An 18,783-nucleotide genomic window follows, 5' to 3' on the forward strand; every position below is an offset into this window, starting at 1 on the left:
TGTTTTAATGATCGTGTCCGAAGCCACAGCGGGGTTTTATACCACTAAGTTCAGAAAGTATACGAATATTTGCATAGAGAAAATACTTTAAAGGTAACCTGCGGCGTTTCTTACCATTAATCGAAGTATGGAGCAGTTCTTCAATAAGTGGGTCCCTGCTTCATTTGTATTACCCAGATGCATCCTCATATACAGCATACAGGCAATGTGATGTGCATCCTGCTGCCAGTTAAGGCAATTCCGCTGATGGACAGTTGGCAGTGGAAATGTGAGAAAGAGAGTAGAAATTAGCTTGAAGAAGCAAATAATAAGAATACTGATAAACACGGGTTTGATCAATGCAGGATATAAATCTTTGGAAGATATAAAAACAAACATATCAAACCTGTCAGGAATGTCTGAAAAATTGCCCCCCCCCCATTTTCTGGAGTTTGTCTTCCATGTCTGAACCAATTAGCAGGAGTCGGTCCGAGTCAGACACGTTAACAACAACAGGGAAATTATCGGAACAATCGGGGAGGCGTGATGGGCATGATGTCGAAATTATGCTGTGGAACTCATCTGTTATTGTTTACAGCACAATCTCATTGTATTTCCAAGTTAGGATGTCCGTAGGCTCCTCTAGGTGTAAAACATATCATCAGTCGATGTTAAGCTTCTGGATATTTTCCTGCTGTGTTCTCACATGGGCTGACATTTTTCCAGACAGTTGACAAGGGGGCCTGGCATGAAAACTTCCAGAAAAGACGGTTTTGGGATATTTGACTGAAAACAGATTTAGTGTAAAGACACGATACATTTAGACAAAAAACAGACACCTGCTTCTTTTCTCCTCAGGCTACTTACTGACTGACTGCAGACTGAGCTCAACATCAATTTTTGTTTTTTTTTGTTTGTTTTGAAACTTGTTGACCTCAGATAATTTGTACAATGAAACAATTACAAAGTAAAAGAAATACAGCTGCATGTATAAATGGAGACGATGGTATCTTCATAGTTTCACTGAACAATGAAAAGAGGAGCAGATACTGTGGTTTGATTGAAACACCCACCACTCTTGAACCCTCGGCGGTCGATATAGTATTTAGTATTGTGTGAAGATAAGTGGCAAATTGCTTTATCTCTTGCAAAGCTCCCTTCATTTACACAGAGATTAGCCCAAAACATATTGTTCATCATTACAGGACTTATGAATAGTTAATAGAAGAGGGATAACTGAGGCTGGGGAAAGTAATAATTAATGAGCCTGGGTGCAGATGGGACAGAACGGGATACTTAATTAAATTTTGGCATTAGGAAGTGACCCATTTTTTTTAAGTTGTTTGCAGTGTGGGTAAGTTTTAAGTCAAAGAAATCCAACTTTTTGTTCTCGGAGATTGTTAACATGTTTTTAGGGGAATTAGAGTAATAGTAGTTAGCAGAGTTTTAAAAAGTAGCTGTAATGAAACAAAGAGACTCAGAAAACCTTGGAACTTGTGATCAGTGCTTGGCAATAGGCCTGTGCCTGGAGGCTAAAGCAACATCGTCATGCAGAGAAGACTCTTCCAAAAGCCTGCCTTATACTGTATATTATACATTATGAAAATATCTCAGCGGCTGAATCTCTGCTCTCCAACTGTGCATGCCTTAACATTTAAAGTTTTAAAAACATTCTTTTGTTGAGCAGAGGATTTGTCTGCGTTTGTTGTCTTTCTGTGTGTCTGAGGATCAGTGTTGATGAAAAGTGGTGTTTTTCTGCTCACTGTCCAGTCAGTTCTCTGGGTTTGTGGGTCGGCCACAAAGAAAATCCTGCAAATAATGGCGCCTCATAAATGTCTGAGAGAGAAGACGTCTCCTCGCAGGTGGTTGGAGGCGGAGCCATCTCACTCCAGGCTGCTCCTTCCCTGCTGTGACACCTCAGCAGTGAAACTAAGGAGGTCAGCGAGGAGCAGAAAAAAACGAACAACGCCTCAAGTGATCATGACGCCTGGATGACTTGATGATGAAATCTGTGTGTAATCCATCAAACACACTGTTCTCAAGTTGGCACAGTTGCAGTTCACGATACTTTTTGACAGTTAGTACAATTTCAAATTTCAACCTCAACATTCTTATGAGTTTTAACTTTTTAGTCCATGATCAATCGAATGTAACAAAAAGGTTTAAGGTTCAACCTGAGGCCAATATCAGCTAGAAACGGCTCTAGCCCTGAGACCCGATGAGAGTAAGTGGCAGAGCTAATGGATGCATGGATGGTTTCAAGTTCAAATTCCATATGTCTTGAGAAGTGATTTTAAAGATGCCCCAGATTCTCAAGCTGGCAGTTTCAGAGCTGTGGGACCTTGACTGCAAAACACCTTCAGTCTTGAGCCGGGAAGCCGGGGCTGAGGACTTAACAGCGCTGCCCGAGGATCTGAAGCTCTCGAGGAAGAGCAGGAAGTCAGCAGGGCTGAACCATGATGGGTGATCAGTGGACCTTAAGATCATTTGTAGGACTCCCGATTGAAGTCAGGAAGAGTATTTTATGGTTATTAAAAACATCATAGAACCTGTATTTGTTCAGTTATAATTAAAAACCAAAGTAGATCATATTTATAATGTTATGCAAGTAGTTTGAAATTGAAATGCTAAATTTAAACATATACATTCAAAGTACACTGCACTAATGAAAAAAATATAATAGTGAAAATCTGAACCAGGTTTTTGACCTCATGTTAGTTTGAGTTTCTTCTCATTTTGTATTTTGGTGAAGGTTTGGTCTGAAATGGTCTGCCTCTCCAGTGGTAGTGGGTGTAAGTTGTATTCACATTTCCTGCGTTATTGATACAGAATTGGGTCATCGTGTGCATAACTGGAGGGAATTCTCAATCACAAAATCTGAAAAACCGTGAAGTTAGAAAAGCAGATTGCAAACGGATTAGCCCGGGGGCTTCTGGGAAAATGGTTATCTCGCTTCCTCTAGACATCAAAATTCCACTGCATACTGAAACTCCTCTGTCTGAGGAGACACGGACAGGAATTGTCTGACAATTTATAAGGGTAGATCAAGTTTGATAAAGATAAAGGTGGTGTTCAGCGGGGGGCACTGAGATCTAAAACTCTGAATACTGTGGTATAGTTACACATCTCAGGTCAGGAAATAATGTGTCAACACTCGTCACTGTTGAAAGATGACGATGAAAAACAGAGAGAGAGGAAGAATTACAAAAGGAGAGCTAGTTTGACATGAGTGAGTGTGGGTGTAGATGAAACACGCCGGAGAAAGTGTTGATCTACCTACTAGCTCCTCGTAGAGTGGCAATTATTTCTCTGAACTTGGAAGCAAACATAGAAAACTGTGAATTAATGAACTTGCATTCTTTCTGTTACAGGTGTTTTCTTCAAAAACACTTTCTTTTAGTTGCAGTGTATCTCCCATAGATTATATATAGGGTCCTTCCAAATGCAATAAAAGAACGGAAACTATAGACATGATCACATTTAAACTGCAGCAGTTGATTCCACACTCGCACAGGTTGGGTCTTCATTTCAGGATTGCAGGATTCTCAAACTTACTTCCAGTTTACATCTGTAGAATAAAAGCCAGCTCGCTGTAGCAGTGGTTATATCCAGGTGTCTATAACCTGGTTTAATTCACAAGATGATTAAATGTCCCAGTCCACCACTCCAGACAGGCTCCTGACAGCAGCCTCTCATGTGGACAGGAACGAGAGACCCCGGGGGGACGTCTGATGTCACAGCAGACTTGAGCTGAAATATCCAAGCGTCTGCTCCTGCATGCCCATGCCCACCAGATTATAATACCTGGAGGGGTCTCTAATAATCTTTGGACCCTGTCTCGGGCAGAGCCTGGGTTGGCCGTTGCCCATGAGGCAGCTTCCTGAAATTGAATTGGGAGGGATTCAATGGGTTTTAAAGACATTGGCTCTCGGTGTGATGGAACCAGAGAGGGCTGAGAATGCTTGGCAGCTGTGACTGACAGAAGGCTCGACAGTGGAACAAAGTGAGAGGGACAGAGAGATCGGGAAAAATAATTGGACAGAGTTAAGGCAAACTGATGGGAGGAGAGCGATTGTCCCCATTAAAGGTCAGGAAAAGGTCATTTAACTTCAAGTGGCTTCAGTCCTTATTTACATGCCTCATTCAAACATATGCTTCCAGTCAGGAGGGAACTATGTAAACAATGGTTGTATTTGTTAACTCTTCGAGCTTATAATTAAGCATCAGCCACACTGTTGATGTTGGACATATTGTAACACAGCAGATATGAAAATTAGAAATAGAAATAGAAAGAAATTACTTACTCTATTTCCATAACACCTGATAATAGGACTGGAAGAAGCTTCAGCGACACAAACACATTGATCAGATTTCTGTTCCTCTAATATTCTGTTAACATGTGTATGGATTTCTGCTGTTAATGGAATTTTCAATATGCTGGTGAAAAAACATTAAAACACATTTTTTCGATAAACAACAAAACTCAATTTGGGATGAATTTAATCGACATAAATATTTCAACCATTGCATAATAAGTTTGGCTATTGTGTCACACTTTTTGAACAGCGAAAAGGAACCGTTCATTCACATGAAAACCTGTTTGCCAGAGGGGAAAGGAAAAAGGAATGATTGCTAGTATGAGAAATGATTATAGCGCCTGTGTAAAAATTGTTTGAAGGGAAAGTGTGACAGAAGCATTGTCTCCAAATTAAGGCCAAAAAAAAGAAAGAAACTGAGCCTGAAAAATAGAATGCATCAGCTCGGATGGGAGAAATGGGACTGAAGCAATGGAGCAGGAAGCAAAGAGAAGTCGTGACTGTAATATTCACTTCATTTTCGATGGAACATTTGCCACATATCTGAAAAGAAAAGCACGCGTGGTAATATATTTTTCTGCTTTTCATCTTCAACTTTGACTTCAACTGTGTGTGTCTTTGATTCTCCTTCTGAACACAACACCATACAGCATGTGTCTGAGAGTGGTTTCACACCTGAGAGTCCGGGCCAAGGTCTGAACCAACACTCTCTCTTTGTTACATTATATATATTTGCTTCAGCTATTTTAGTTTCACATTCTGATTTAGAGATGGCACAAAAGGCATTTGTATGACATATGTGGGCTGTGTCTACCCATGCTTTGCAGTGATTGGTTTGTAGAGTTCAAATGTGCTAAATGAACGTCCTCGTTACTCAAACACTACATCAGCAGAGGCGAAGACAGAAAGCAATCAGGCAAAAAAAAAAAATTCAGCATCAATTGGTTTCAAAATTAGAACTATCAAAAAAATATTGTTTTCCTACTGCAAACCAGCCGAACCATGGTTCCCTTTGATCCGGAACAAAACCACCTCTTTTAGTTGGTCTGATTTTGGTCCGTTGGTCTGGACTATGGTGGGAGGTTTGAAATAAACTTAAAAAAAAGATCAAAGATCCGGACTGAACAAGGTAGATGTGAAAGCCTCTTCAGAAAAAACTGGAAATACAGCCTGGTTTTCTGCAAAAATGCCATGACAGAGAGCACGGCAGCCCTGCAGGCATTGTACATTAGAGTACAATGGATATAAAGCTACAGCCAGCATGTCATCAGTGCTTTTGATCGTCACACCATCAAACTGAAAATATAGTGTGGGGAAAAAGGCAAACGGGCACTCATTGATCTGCGCACTTTCAGCATTTCCAGTGAGGCATTGAGCTTATAGGATATCAATGCATTCAGATGATGCTGCTAACAATAAGGGTCTTGTGAAACAGTCTGTGCTGCATCTGAGTGCTTAACTCACTGCTGGAAAAGGGCACCGGCTTTTAGTGGTTTGCCTGCAAGACCTCAGAGTGGCAGGTACAAAGTGACAGCATTAACTTGAACTCCCATGGCGGCTTGGCTTCTCGGCTCAAGACTGCCCCCTCCCCTCTTCGCCCTGCTGCTCCCACATTGTCGACCCACAGACTCTTAATGATGCCTTCCAGAGGAGTCCATCTCTCTCTGCCCAAACCCGAGGGTCGTGACCGCTCGTCGTCATGGTTCCCAAACAATCTCACAAACTGTCAATCTTCTTGGAGGAGGGACGGCCTGCCCTCGGATGGCCACAGAATCATCAGGCTTAGAACGTGATTGTTATAATCAACTGATCACAAGACTTATAAATTGATTAAGTTACTGTAGATCACATGAGGAAATTAGAAAGACCACAATCCTGCAAGAAGGCATAATGAAATGTTCTGAGTATATTTCGGCATTAAAGGGAGACAGTCTGTGTTTGGAACTGTTGCCCCGCAGCAAGAAGGCTGTAGCAATCCCAGTTTGGCTAAGGGCCTGTTTATATGGTGTTTGCATGTTTATCCCTGTGTCTGAGTGGGTTTTCTCCAGGTTCTCCAGCTTCCTCCTTACAGTGGGTGTTTTTCTGTGTATGTCTGCCCTGCATTTACACAACTTGTATCCGTCTTGGATTCGAGCAGGGACAGGTTGACGTGCTAGCGACCTGTGCAGGGTGTCCCCTGCCTCTCGCCAAACGTAAGCAGGTATTGACTCGATCCACCTCAGTGACCCTCAAAGGATAAGTGATATGATGGATGGAACGATGGATGGAAGTCTGTCACCTGACAAATTTTATTTATTTATTTATATAACTATGATATACATTTTTTTTCAATTGCTCTATGTCATATTTCACAGATTTATTCTCATTAGTTCTTTCTAGTAAAGCACTTTGTAACATTGTTAAGAAAAGTTTGAGGTTAAATTCTGAAAGAACAGTCAAGGTGATATACACACACAGTGAATTTCCACTCGTTCATTGCGAGCTCTGGTTTGAATATGACAGGGAATGAGATGCTGCACCGACAGACGTGTTGTTCACCAAAACACCGACAGCTCGCGGATGACGCTCGTGCTGTGTTGTTGAACAGACATCAAAGGCAGACGCCTCAAATCGTTTCTCTGTCAAACTGTGTGACCCAGCAGCACCTCTCTTCCTCCATATGCACACAGACAAGCCGATAAGCATACAACCCATGTATGCTACGCACTAACTCACTCACACAGGCACACACACAGTGCAGCCTTTACACTCGACATTCATGCGCCTTCACCACTTCAACTCTCTATTATTATCCTGGCTTCTAAGAAGTGGAATTTTGCTTCCTTCGAAGTCGAATGACCCAGCAGCCAGTCCCAGTACTACAGGCAGGAATCTGTCACAGTTGTGTTGACCCTTGATCTCTGAGTCTTTGAAACCTGGACACCCTCCCACACCGACACCACTGACCCCATACAGCTCCCCCCGAGTGGGACATCTGTGGAAACGTTGAACGCTGTGTTTGCTTCTGAAGTGAGGGTTGTAGAAGGCGCGCCACACAGGCAGAGAGCTGAAGATGTATGGAGATGCTGTACTTGGTTTCTCAGGGGATGTATAATGTTTCAGAGGTGTGTTAAAATCACTGAGTATGGAAACCACCACAAATTTTGTCTAATGGCAGGAATAGAAAAAACTAAGTTGACACGTGTTTTAAAAAACATTGAGAATCGTAGCTACAACAACAAGATGGTTCTTACACCCATCAATATGCATCTCATACCATGATGTGGTTCATGGATTCACTGATAATCTAATTCTGAGAGATTTTTAGTGTTTGCTGCACTTGAGACATGGAAACCAATAGCATCTATATACAAACTCAATTATAACAGACGGCATGCTACAACAGATCTTTCCTATCACTACATTTTTCTCCAAATTCACTGAGTGAATCACAAATTGAATTATCTGGAGCAGGATTTGATTAGAAAAGACAATCAATTTGATAAGCAGACTCCAGAGAGGCTCACAGTATTCACAAAAGAGAACACGCAAACTGTTGGTAAGCATTTCACCACAGGTTTCACCACAGGAGCCTTTCCAGTAACTGACTGTTTACTTCAAAGTTAACTTCAGACGCGCACCCACAAACACACACACTGTACAAAACACATGGAATCACATTTACAATTCCAATTTCCTTGAAAGTACATAGGCTACAGCATAATTGAAGGAATCATCCTAGTATTTCTTTAAAAAGGAAGAGAAACTAAAAATAATTGCAAAGCGCTGCAGGTTTTTTTCTCGTCCCTCAGTGACCTGGGAATTCATTTCAGACAAGAAGTGATGATTCCCCTCAGAACGGTGTGACTGCAGCAGTGGAAGGACTTCAGGCCGCCGGCTGCCCGTGTTGCTTCGTCTAATGATGTTTGTCCAAAAAAGACAAAAACCTCTCCATGGAAACACTTGTGGGATTTAATTAACAGTGAGTGACACGTTCAGGTAAACACAGCGTTGTTTTATTCAGCTTATTTTTCCCTTTAATTCTTTTGCTTAAGTTTCAAGAGCGACACTGCTGCTGAGAGCAGGATTATTCATTTGAGTTTTTAGCTTAAGGGAATTACTCCAGACAGAACTCTGTAAGAATGTCCCAGGAGACATTGCTTCTAACTCTGAATTAGGCTGGAGGAAATGCTTTTAACTCACACATACTTCTGGCCGCCTCATATGTCCTGCGTCTCTTTTGTGCATCACCTGTACTCAGAAATCCATGCTACGCATCTGCAAGAAGCAATAGGCATGTGAACAGTGGGGCCAGTATTTGAAGAGGTCAGTAGGCAGCTTGCTGAAATGGCTTGGTAGGCGCTGCTAGCGAGCTTTGCTGTTCTCACTGGCTCACTGTTTGAGTTGTGCTCCATAATAGGTGGGTTGATTCGACATAGGAAATAATTCAATGTCCTCTCAGGCATTTGAAGATAATTTGCCGTGTTTCTCGTTGTTATTTTCTCACATTGGTTGAAACAAACTCTTCATTGACACGACATCGCTGATTTAAGGGCCTCACATATCATCTACAATGGTGTTGGTGTTCTCCCCGTGATCTAAGAAGTAACCATACACTCACCTCCACTGTTGCCTTGTATTTTATTTACAGGAATCAAACCTAACTTAGATATGGATAGATACATATAGTTCTGGGGTGTGCCCTCTGGTGGAATACTCCATTAACATGCATAGTTCATAAGTATGACAACAAATATGCTCTTGATACATCTGGATGTCTAACTGACTGTGTGGCTCAAAGGCAAGTATATCCCTGGACTTGAGCTTCCTCAAGACTCAGTGACACCAAATACCTCCTAACTCTCAAATGTCGATGCCTCACCATCTCCATGACATACAAAGTAGACTTGTTTTTTGGGCTGCACTGTAAACCATGGCGGATTACTGGCTGGTGCCTCGGAGGACACACATCCTCTCTGACCGGCCAAACAAACACTGATTGCCTCAACTAGACTCAGACGCACACAAACATGCATTCACCAGCAGCATCAATCAGTCAGTGCAAGTCACAACACGGCTGCTTTCAGACCCACGAGCGGCCGTTTCACCCCTTGTCCGGATTGTTTTCAAATCCATTTTTACCCACATCTCCCTCATCACTCACGTGCAAAACAAATGAAATTAGAAAGTTGTAAATAAACACATCCATTGTTCTAATGCTCTGGTGAGAGCAGTGTTTTAATTAGCCCGGAGGAGTTGGACTTTAAAAGCCAGACAAGGCCAATCAATGGTGACGTGACAGTGAGCAACAGAGGCCTCCTCTTAAACACGATCCAGTGAGGATCAATCAGGGAGAGTGCTCCGGCCATTTCTAGGTTAACTGCAGTCCAACCTTAAAAGGACGGATTGGAGGCTGGACGAGTTGCAATTGTCCTCAATTCCCCAGGTTTTCTGGAAGCTACTAAATTATTTAACCATAAACAAAGACTTAGCCACCGTAAGCTAACCCACATTCTCTTCCATCCATCAACACATGCAGAAACGGCATTTCTAATACATGCTTTTGTCCAGGTCAGTGAATTTGTTACACACGCTCTAATGCCTTTAAACATTGTGAATGACTTATATTGTGCTTGGCCTGCATCATGTCCCACAGAAGGTTGACCTGTGAGGTCTGACGTCCTCTGCAGGAATGCCTCAGATGAGATGTTTTATGTTTTGTGTTTGGAATTGTCATCCTGTCTGTGGTGTTGTGTTAAGGTGAACCTTGAGAGTCTTTATCTTCTGAGCATAATAGGCATCTTGTTATGACTCATGGTGACGCACACTGATATCTGCCCCCCCATTTGGTAAAATACTGAAATGCTTCTATTGTACTTTAGGCTTTTTGGTTTGGCTGCCAGCATGTGCGTTACACCAGGAATCTGCTCTGTTAACAGATCCATGTTGTAATAAACTATATATTATACATGATTCAGGTCTCTCTACACTGTGAGACATGAGACTATTTTAATATGTGGCACATGTTTTATTGCATGCTTCTTATCCCAGACTGTTTCATTTATTCTCCTTCCATTGAAGATAATCAATACTTGCTATTGATGGCCATTACCATTTCGCTCCGTGCCGCGAGATGTTCCCGCAAACCACCATGGAGGGAGCAGAGGCACAGCTGGTCAATTATGTGCATATGTCAGTATGAATACGGTTAAACTGTTTTCACATTAATCAATACCTGAGATTTTTATTTCCAGAAACGTCTAAAGCCCTTTACGATCACGCCCTGGGGCCTCGCCGGGCTTTAATGCTTAGTCATAAACCTTTCATAATTAGAATGGTGGGCAGTTTTAAATACCGCAGGTGATATTTATAGGGATAATGTGAGTGTGGTGCAGGTCTGACTTTATTAAGCTCCATAGGAATACAGATTCATCAGCAGTATTAAAGTAAGGCTTTGGTATTTTCTTAATTCCCTCTCATACATACCTCTCATACATAATACACATACTTCTGAATGTTTCTAAGCTTTCTCGCTTCCCAAATAAAATTATAATACCACTCAATAGAGTTGAGACTCCACCTTTTCAGGACTTTGAAAAGTTTCTCCATAGCCTGCGTCTATTCCAAAGAAAGAGCACATGGAGGACACTACCTCTTTTGTGGAGGAGGAAATTTGGTATGGGGCAACTGTATAGTGTAGGTTACAGCTCCTTATATTTAAAGTGCCGAAATTGTTTGACAAGATTGGTTTAAACCCTGTGAGGTAAAATTTTCCTTGCTGCTTATTTACTAAATTAGTGTTTTTGTAATTCTCATAAAATTACAACTTTATTCTCATAATATCACAAGTTTCCTCTCAATAACAAAATGTTTCTGACAATATTAAAAACATTGTTTTCTAGTTTTTTTGTTCATCATTGACCTAATACTCGATGTATGTACCTCATACCGATGACCATTGTGAGGGCTGCAACCTGACTTCCGCTTTAGTCGTTGTTTCCCTAAAGACAGTAAGACCCTACTAGAAAAAGGCCTTCACTAAGTGACTGTTGAATCCATTTGAACTTCAAATAAGCTGCAGACAAACGTAATGAAGAGATAAACCAAATAAACCAAAGTAGCAGCACTTCAAACATCGACAGCACTATCTAGTGAATCTCAAATTAGAACACTTAAATACTTGTCTTTCAAGTTAGAACAATATCTCTGTTTTCTTTTTGATTTTTATGTGTTATATTATATATTTATTTCTATCCTGAGGTCTGGATATAAAAAACATCTGCCACATGGATTAATGGAGATCATGGTTCAGACCTAATCATATATATTCAGCCTGCGCTCAAGGGTTCCTCCAGGCATCAGTCATAGAGAGCTTGTCAAAAAGTATCATGAAAAGATGTGGAGTTATTATTTTGAATTTACCCTGTGTCCAATTAGGGGACAGCAGCAGATTAAGTTTCTCTCAGGCAGGTCCTCTGAACGAAAGCATAAGTGACAGACAAGTCTTACCACTGAAGGCAAATAATAATAATGTAGAAGTAAAGCCTGTTAAAAGGAAGGCTGAAACAGAGCTGAAGACAAACAGTGGTAGTTACTGACACAGAGTCAGTGCAGGTTTATTTTAGCCAGGGAACGGACAGAGAGGAAGATATGTTAAAGTTTAATAAAAAAGAAATATAAGGATGAAAGCACACAATTAAAGTTGAAGAGCAGGAGCGCAGGGACTGGGCCTTGACAGTCGTAGGGAAGAGTTTCGACCTCAGTTTCCTGACAATGCTAATTACCTCCCTGGCTTAAACTCCTGGCCTGAATCTCCTCCACAGCCAGCTAATGCTGCACCTCTTGGGTTTGCAGCTGCATGTTCCTGTGATGAGAGATAGCCTGTAAAGAGTTTATGCTTTGCTTTTCTTCAATCCAAGCCAAACCAGTGGGGCACACTTTTTTCTTTCCGAAGATGACTGGACAGCAAATTTAATCCTCGGAGGGTGAGAGGAGTTTAGGATTATGTGCTATATCTTGCCAGCCAATGAGAGGATTTGAGACTGTCTGGCCCTGAAGCCTAGGCCAATCGTGGCCTGGGGCAGAGGATCAAATGCACATGGCAGGAAAGCAGCAGTGAAGAAGTGATGCACAGTGATAGCTGCAGCGTGAAGGAGTGGCTCTTTAACAAATGAACACTGAATTGAAATTCATTCGCCCATTTTCCTTTCATTTAAGTTACCAGCCTTGTTACTTTATGTAGTTGTTCAAACACCTGTTCAACTTGTAAAAGCGGTCAGTTTGACAATTTATCAAATATTTGTGTCTGTGATAGTTGTGCCTCTATGGATTTACCTCTCCAACATGTCAGTGACCACCAAGTCAGTGCTCGCCATGAACTCATAATGGCGGCAGTCTTTTAGCCTTGTTCTCAAACTCGACAGACAAAATAAATTAAATATAAAGCACATCTCCATATTCTAATATAAACCAACCACGTCTCTTCTCTCCTTTCTCATTTTGTAGTGTTTCTTAATTACCTGCAGTCGCTGGACCTACAACGCTCTTATTTGCAGCAGAGTGCATCAAAATAACTAAAATCTCTTTGTTATGCACGATGGTGATGGTCCTGCCGTTACAAGGGGACGTGCAGTAGAAAAGCAAAATACTTTTAAAATTGACATCATAAACAAGCTGCAGCACCTAATCCTTTCTTTCCCTACAATCACATCATCTTATGGTACAAACACAAGTTAACACGGCTACTTTTAGGCAGGGTGTATCTTCTGTTTGTATTCACTGCCCTCTAGTGTCAGAAAAGTAGTGTTACTTTAACAGGACAAAAAAGCCACTGAACATGAATGATCATCACGTTATTATAGATTTCATTAGCTGTAGGTTTTTCCTTTACAGAATACCATATTATGACCCAGTTGTTTTTCACAGTGTGCATTAATATATATAATAAATATTGTTTCTGTAGTGTAATGACTATTGTTTGATTCCTCCATTTGCACTGAATATGTGCATATGCCCCATTCTCCTTCCATTAACTTCATGCAACAATATTTATGTTTATATCTGGTGCACTGTAGCAGTCTGACATACATTACCACGATGTCTCCCCATAGGGATGATTGATGTTGTTTCATTGGCTTGCCAAAGGGGGGCACTATAAGCGAGATGTTGGAGCTTTGTGTTGAAGATCAAGGTGCAATCAGCAAACAGCCCACAGTAGAATTGAATCCCTCAGTTGGCTTGTAATGCCTCAGTAAGGACAAAGGAAACACAGCAAATAAAAGTTTGTGTTATTTTATTGAGTGTACTCGACGGACGTACCCAGTAACACGGTCAGGTTTCTGATTTCAAGCTGTGCACATTTCCAACTGGTTTGCAGAGAGGTCCGTCTTAAAAGAGCACTTGTTTTTAAATAGTTTCTTGAATAAAGAAACCCCCAGGGTGCACCAACAACAGAAAGGTCTCAAATCTAAGAAAGAGAAAAAAATTCCCTTTAGGAATAGCGTTGAACATTAAACTCAAATGTTTACTTCTACTCTATGGCACAGCCTTGCTTTGGCTGCAAAAGTGAGTGAATGACTCCAATGATAGATAGTGATGTAAAGTCTTAGGTTTTTAATATTCTTTTTATGGGGCAGATGACCCAGTTAGCAGTTGGACATTCCAACCTGCTCCTGTTGACACATCTTCATCATCAAGTTTTCTCTCCCCGACACATACATGTGATCAGTTCACACAAACCCTGTCACAACAATGTGAAAGTATTTGAGCTGTGTACACAGCCGTGTTAACATGTATCTGCTGATAGACCCGATGACCTGCAGTCGGTGCTACCTTTGGTCAGTCGCATTGCGTAACGGTGCAGCTGAACACTGACGTCTCTGTGGGCCTGCAAACCAGGTCTCAGTAAGATCAACAAGTGAATGAGACATTTATGCAATGGTGACATCATATCAAACCGAGACAATAACTGCCCTGAAAAAGAAAATTGTGTCAATAAAAATGTTAGAACTTACTTCAATTGGTAACACAATCTTTTAAGTTATATGTATATTATATGTGTGTAGATATGAATATATATATATGATGTACATAACAGAAGGCAGACACTCCACTCTGCATCGGCCAATCACCTTGCTGCTCCCTCACTGCTCCCGGCTCCCAAATGGTGGAACGAGCTCCCCATTGAGATCAGGACACAGAAGGTCTGCATATCTTTCACTGCAAGCTAAAAAAACATCTCTTCCGACTACATCTTGGCTAAGAAAATTATGTCTAATAACCATCGTCAAGCTAGTTGCACTTAATTATTACACTAACATGTAGCACTATGTAGTTTGGCTTTTTTTAAGCTAATTGTACTGACATCATTATTACTGTTCTGGGTTTGTATCCTCATGGTTGAATGCACTTATTGTAAGTCTCTTTGGGTAAAAGCATCAGTGAAATGATATATAATGAAATGTAATGTAAGTATAATCAACTTATGAGCTCTGTGGGAATCCTGTTTGCGGATTCAAACTTATCTTCCTCTAGGTTACAAACACAAAATATCTTGCTGTGTCCCAATGCAGGGTCCTTCCTGCGGCAGACCATCCATATATATAGTTTGTAACAATCTTCACCTGAGCACAGTGAGTCCTAGGTTGACCCAAGAAGCATCCACCGGTCTGATCTTGCTTTGCTCTGGGATGGAAGGACACACTTGTTGGTAAATAGTCAATTATACAGTGACTTTCTAGTCTTAATGAGCACTCAAAGCAGTTTATAGTAAGGCATTTGCCATTCACACCCATTCATACGGTGCATCTATGTGAAGCACTTTCTCCTTCACACATCAATCACACACGACTGACACAGCTCCTGAGTCACAGCCGCTGAAGGATACGGCCCCTGAATTGAGCCATTGCTTTTGTCTTGACATCTGAACGGTAGCAAGTGCAATCCCAGGAAAGTCTTAAAACTGTGAAGTCTGGATCACTACTGAACATGATCATATTTAATGTTTTACAGCACATGTCGGTTTACAAGCAGAAAAAAACTAGAGTACAAAGGTACAGCAGCATCAATTACATCCGGCTAACGTTACAGGGACGGACAGAAATCCAATTTGCTTCGACTCAGCCTGATGCCTGACTTGGCAGCCTTTAAAAATGTAATCCAATAAACAAGCCATCAATAATTCCACGTCTCATAAGTTATTGAGCATTGGGAAATGAACCAAATTCAATTGTGTCCCAATGCTGAAGACTGGAAGTGTGAGTGGACTCGTATATGACTTTAGTGCCAACTCATTACACACGCACTAACCACTTTGGCAACAGGGGATCCTGTAACTTCTTTAATGTTTGGTGTGGCAGCGTAAAAGGACTTTAACATAGCAGTTACTCAGAATTACTGAACAGGTAACATTTTTAAATGCCTTACAGCATATTATAATAAATTTATTTTTCATAGACCATGTTTTCTGTTTCTTTAGGTTCTGGATTTAAATGTCACTTTTGCCTTTTTTTTTCTTCATAAAAGCGTTAAGTTAATTCAATATTATTTATTTAAAACTAATTCATCTTGATTTTCAAACTGATATGATAGTTAACTTTTAATAAAAGTTCCTGACATCATGTTTAATGTCCATGTTAACCTTGTGTTCACTTAGAATTCAGTACATCAGATCCTCTGCTATTAAAAACTAAAGAAATTGCAATTTTGAAAATAATATTTTTTTACCTTAGGCTGCAGCTTTTTTTTTACCGTATTTTTCTTTATTTTGTTTACGTTTTTTTCTATTTTTCATTTGTTTAGAAAGTGGTTACAAATATATTATAAATAGGATATTCTATTAAATAGCTCCTTACTCTTCTCCCCCAGTGAGTTCTTAGATCATATCATATAGGAAGGGGAAAAGAAAATGTATTTAAATATATCAAATCTATAAATAATATATATAAGCTCTATATTTTGTGAAATTTTCAGTTGTTCTTCCTTTTGTGAGAACAAAATGTGGCCATGTGCCTCGCGGCCTGGTCAAACCTATCAGTGTTATTCGGACAGATTTTGGGAACGTGCCACTGATAGCGATGAGCTTCCACTATCCTAGTTTCACTGACCTGCTTTTAACAGCTGTGGGAGTCGATCTGTAAAAAGGCAAATCTCCTCCAATTAATCATTTATATACGCTGTTTGCATCATTTAGCGCAGCACTGTCTATCGTTTTGGAAACAAAATTTTACACCCAAATCTGAGCCAGCAGAGAGCAAGACCTGTGCTGCAGCTGGCATCAGGTCGAGTCTCTGCTTAACACAGGATCCTACCGGGTTTTCACAGGAGATATTTCAACATGTGATATAATAGAAGAAAAGCTTGACTGACAACATTATGTTCAGTACAAGTGTCTCAACATGAATAATACAAGGACCCTAAAACAGGAAGCAGCTAAATGGAATTCAGTCAATGTTTATCGAAGAAGCTTTTAACCCTGCTTACAGCTATGCTGAACTAAATGAAATAGCTGCTGCCTTAAAACACAGGGATGGGGGGGGGGGGGGGGGGTGATCTTGTGACCAATCATAACGTTACACCCAATTTTGATAGCATCAAATGTTCCATCCAATATATGAAGGTGGGGTTTATGACCTATACTGCAGCCAGTCACCAGGAGACAATCAAGATGGCTTCACGTTTGGGAGCATTCATGTCATCCATCTTTATATTCATTCAGTGCAAGAAAGCGCATGTGCATGAATCACAGTGGTACTATTCTTTCTTGCATACGAGACGATAAAACTATTTTGACTGTAAATAACTTTTTATAATTAAGGTTTCCTCACAGTATTTTTTATTGTTTCACATGAACATTAATCCATCACAATAATAAGATCCCAGCTGGAGAAAGTTCTTGAATTCTGATCATGCCTTCTGCAGCCTTTAACCTGGTGAATCAACAAGAGAAAAATCTTAACCACAGATATATTATTACAAATATAATCAGTTTAGGCTTGAGCATGAAACTACTTCAGTGATAAACTAAACCAATGTCACCTATAACAATGACTGTTTTTTTTTTAACATAAGTATTTAAAGTGTTGAGTTCGATCAGTGTACCACATTTGTACTTGTCGTATCAATGACTATAACAACAGTTTCCCACTAGAGGGCAGCCTCTACCCGACACATTCCTCAGCCCCATCCCTCCACCAACCACAGTGTAACAGCCCGGCTGCCCGAGGACATCATTACACACTCAATAAAGCAATAGTCAGTCATTTTATCTGCTTAATTGATCCCAGTGCTGCCCAACAATGCGTGGTGTGACATTTCTTTACTGCAGCAGACACAGCAGCATGCCTCAGAGTGAGACATGCTATTTGTAACTATCTTGTTGTTGTGCTCTTGCGTGACCGACCATCTGCAGACACCGTGCTGTACACTTGTTGGTCAGCGGCCGAGGTCAAAGCATCAGCAGCTTGTTCCTGCTGGAGCCTTTTGTATACGTCTATCGTGACATTATACGTCTATCTGACATTATCCCACCAGCGCTTGTGAAACACACGTCTCGAAGACAAATAGCGAAGGACGCTCTTTCCCAATCACAAACTGTCTGGGTACAAACTGACAGCATCGTGATCCACACACAGGGGGAGGCCTGATAAGATATGTCTGGCAGACGACGTGGCCACCGGGCACTCCCAACAACAGCCCGAGAAAAACAACTCAGGTTTCAACATCCTTAGATAACAGATAAACAAAGATAGATATGTTTATGTTTACTATGCAAGTAACCTGTATAGTGATTTTTACTCCCACTTGCAAACAAACCTAGTAGCGTACACATGCAGATTGGAAACTCATGCCATCACTGTGCATTATTTATTTTAATGGACGTCATTACCATCATGTGGTAAATTAAAACAATATTTTTGCTTTACCCGACCTATTTATGGCTTTTCATTCTATTATTATACGCTTAGCTGTGGCAGGAGAGCATCCCAGCGGTGAGGTGCACCCAGGACAGGCGGTCGGTCTATCACTGGACATAGAGACCATTTGCATTCACATCCTTCTCTGACCCAAGGGTCTTTAAGCATTTCTTTTCCAATGAAACTACACATTTGTACTATTGAAGGAAACAAGAACACCAGTGAAAATCCATGCAAACAACGTACAGAAAGGATCTGACAGTAAAAACACACTTTTGACTTTCTAACCATTAAGTTGCTGTGCTTAACATTCACCAATAATTACAATAACACTCAGTCGAACTCGTACCTCTGCCAAAGCCAAAGAAGATCTACGCATTTGTCTAGTTCTTATAGTCAAAATGTAAAAGAAAGACGGATGCACTCTGATAACCACCATTATGTTTTTGTGTTAAAACGTAGTTAAAAACAGATTAATTAAATAAAACTCATGGATTTGCCCCTTACTGCATATGTGTTCCTCCAAACCCGGCTGGTCCCATCTCTTCACCAAGTTTGGTGGAATGGGTAAAAACCAGGGGCTATGCAATGTTGAG

This window comes from Pleuronectes platessa, chromosome 8 (assembly GCF_947347685.1).
Source record: "Pleuronectes platessa chromosome 8, fPlePla1.1, whole genome shotgun sequence".
Classification (NCBI taxonomy): domain Eukaryota; kingdom Metazoa; phylum Chordata; class Actinopteri; order Pleuronectiformes; family Pleuronectidae; genus Pleuronectes; species Pleuronectes platessa.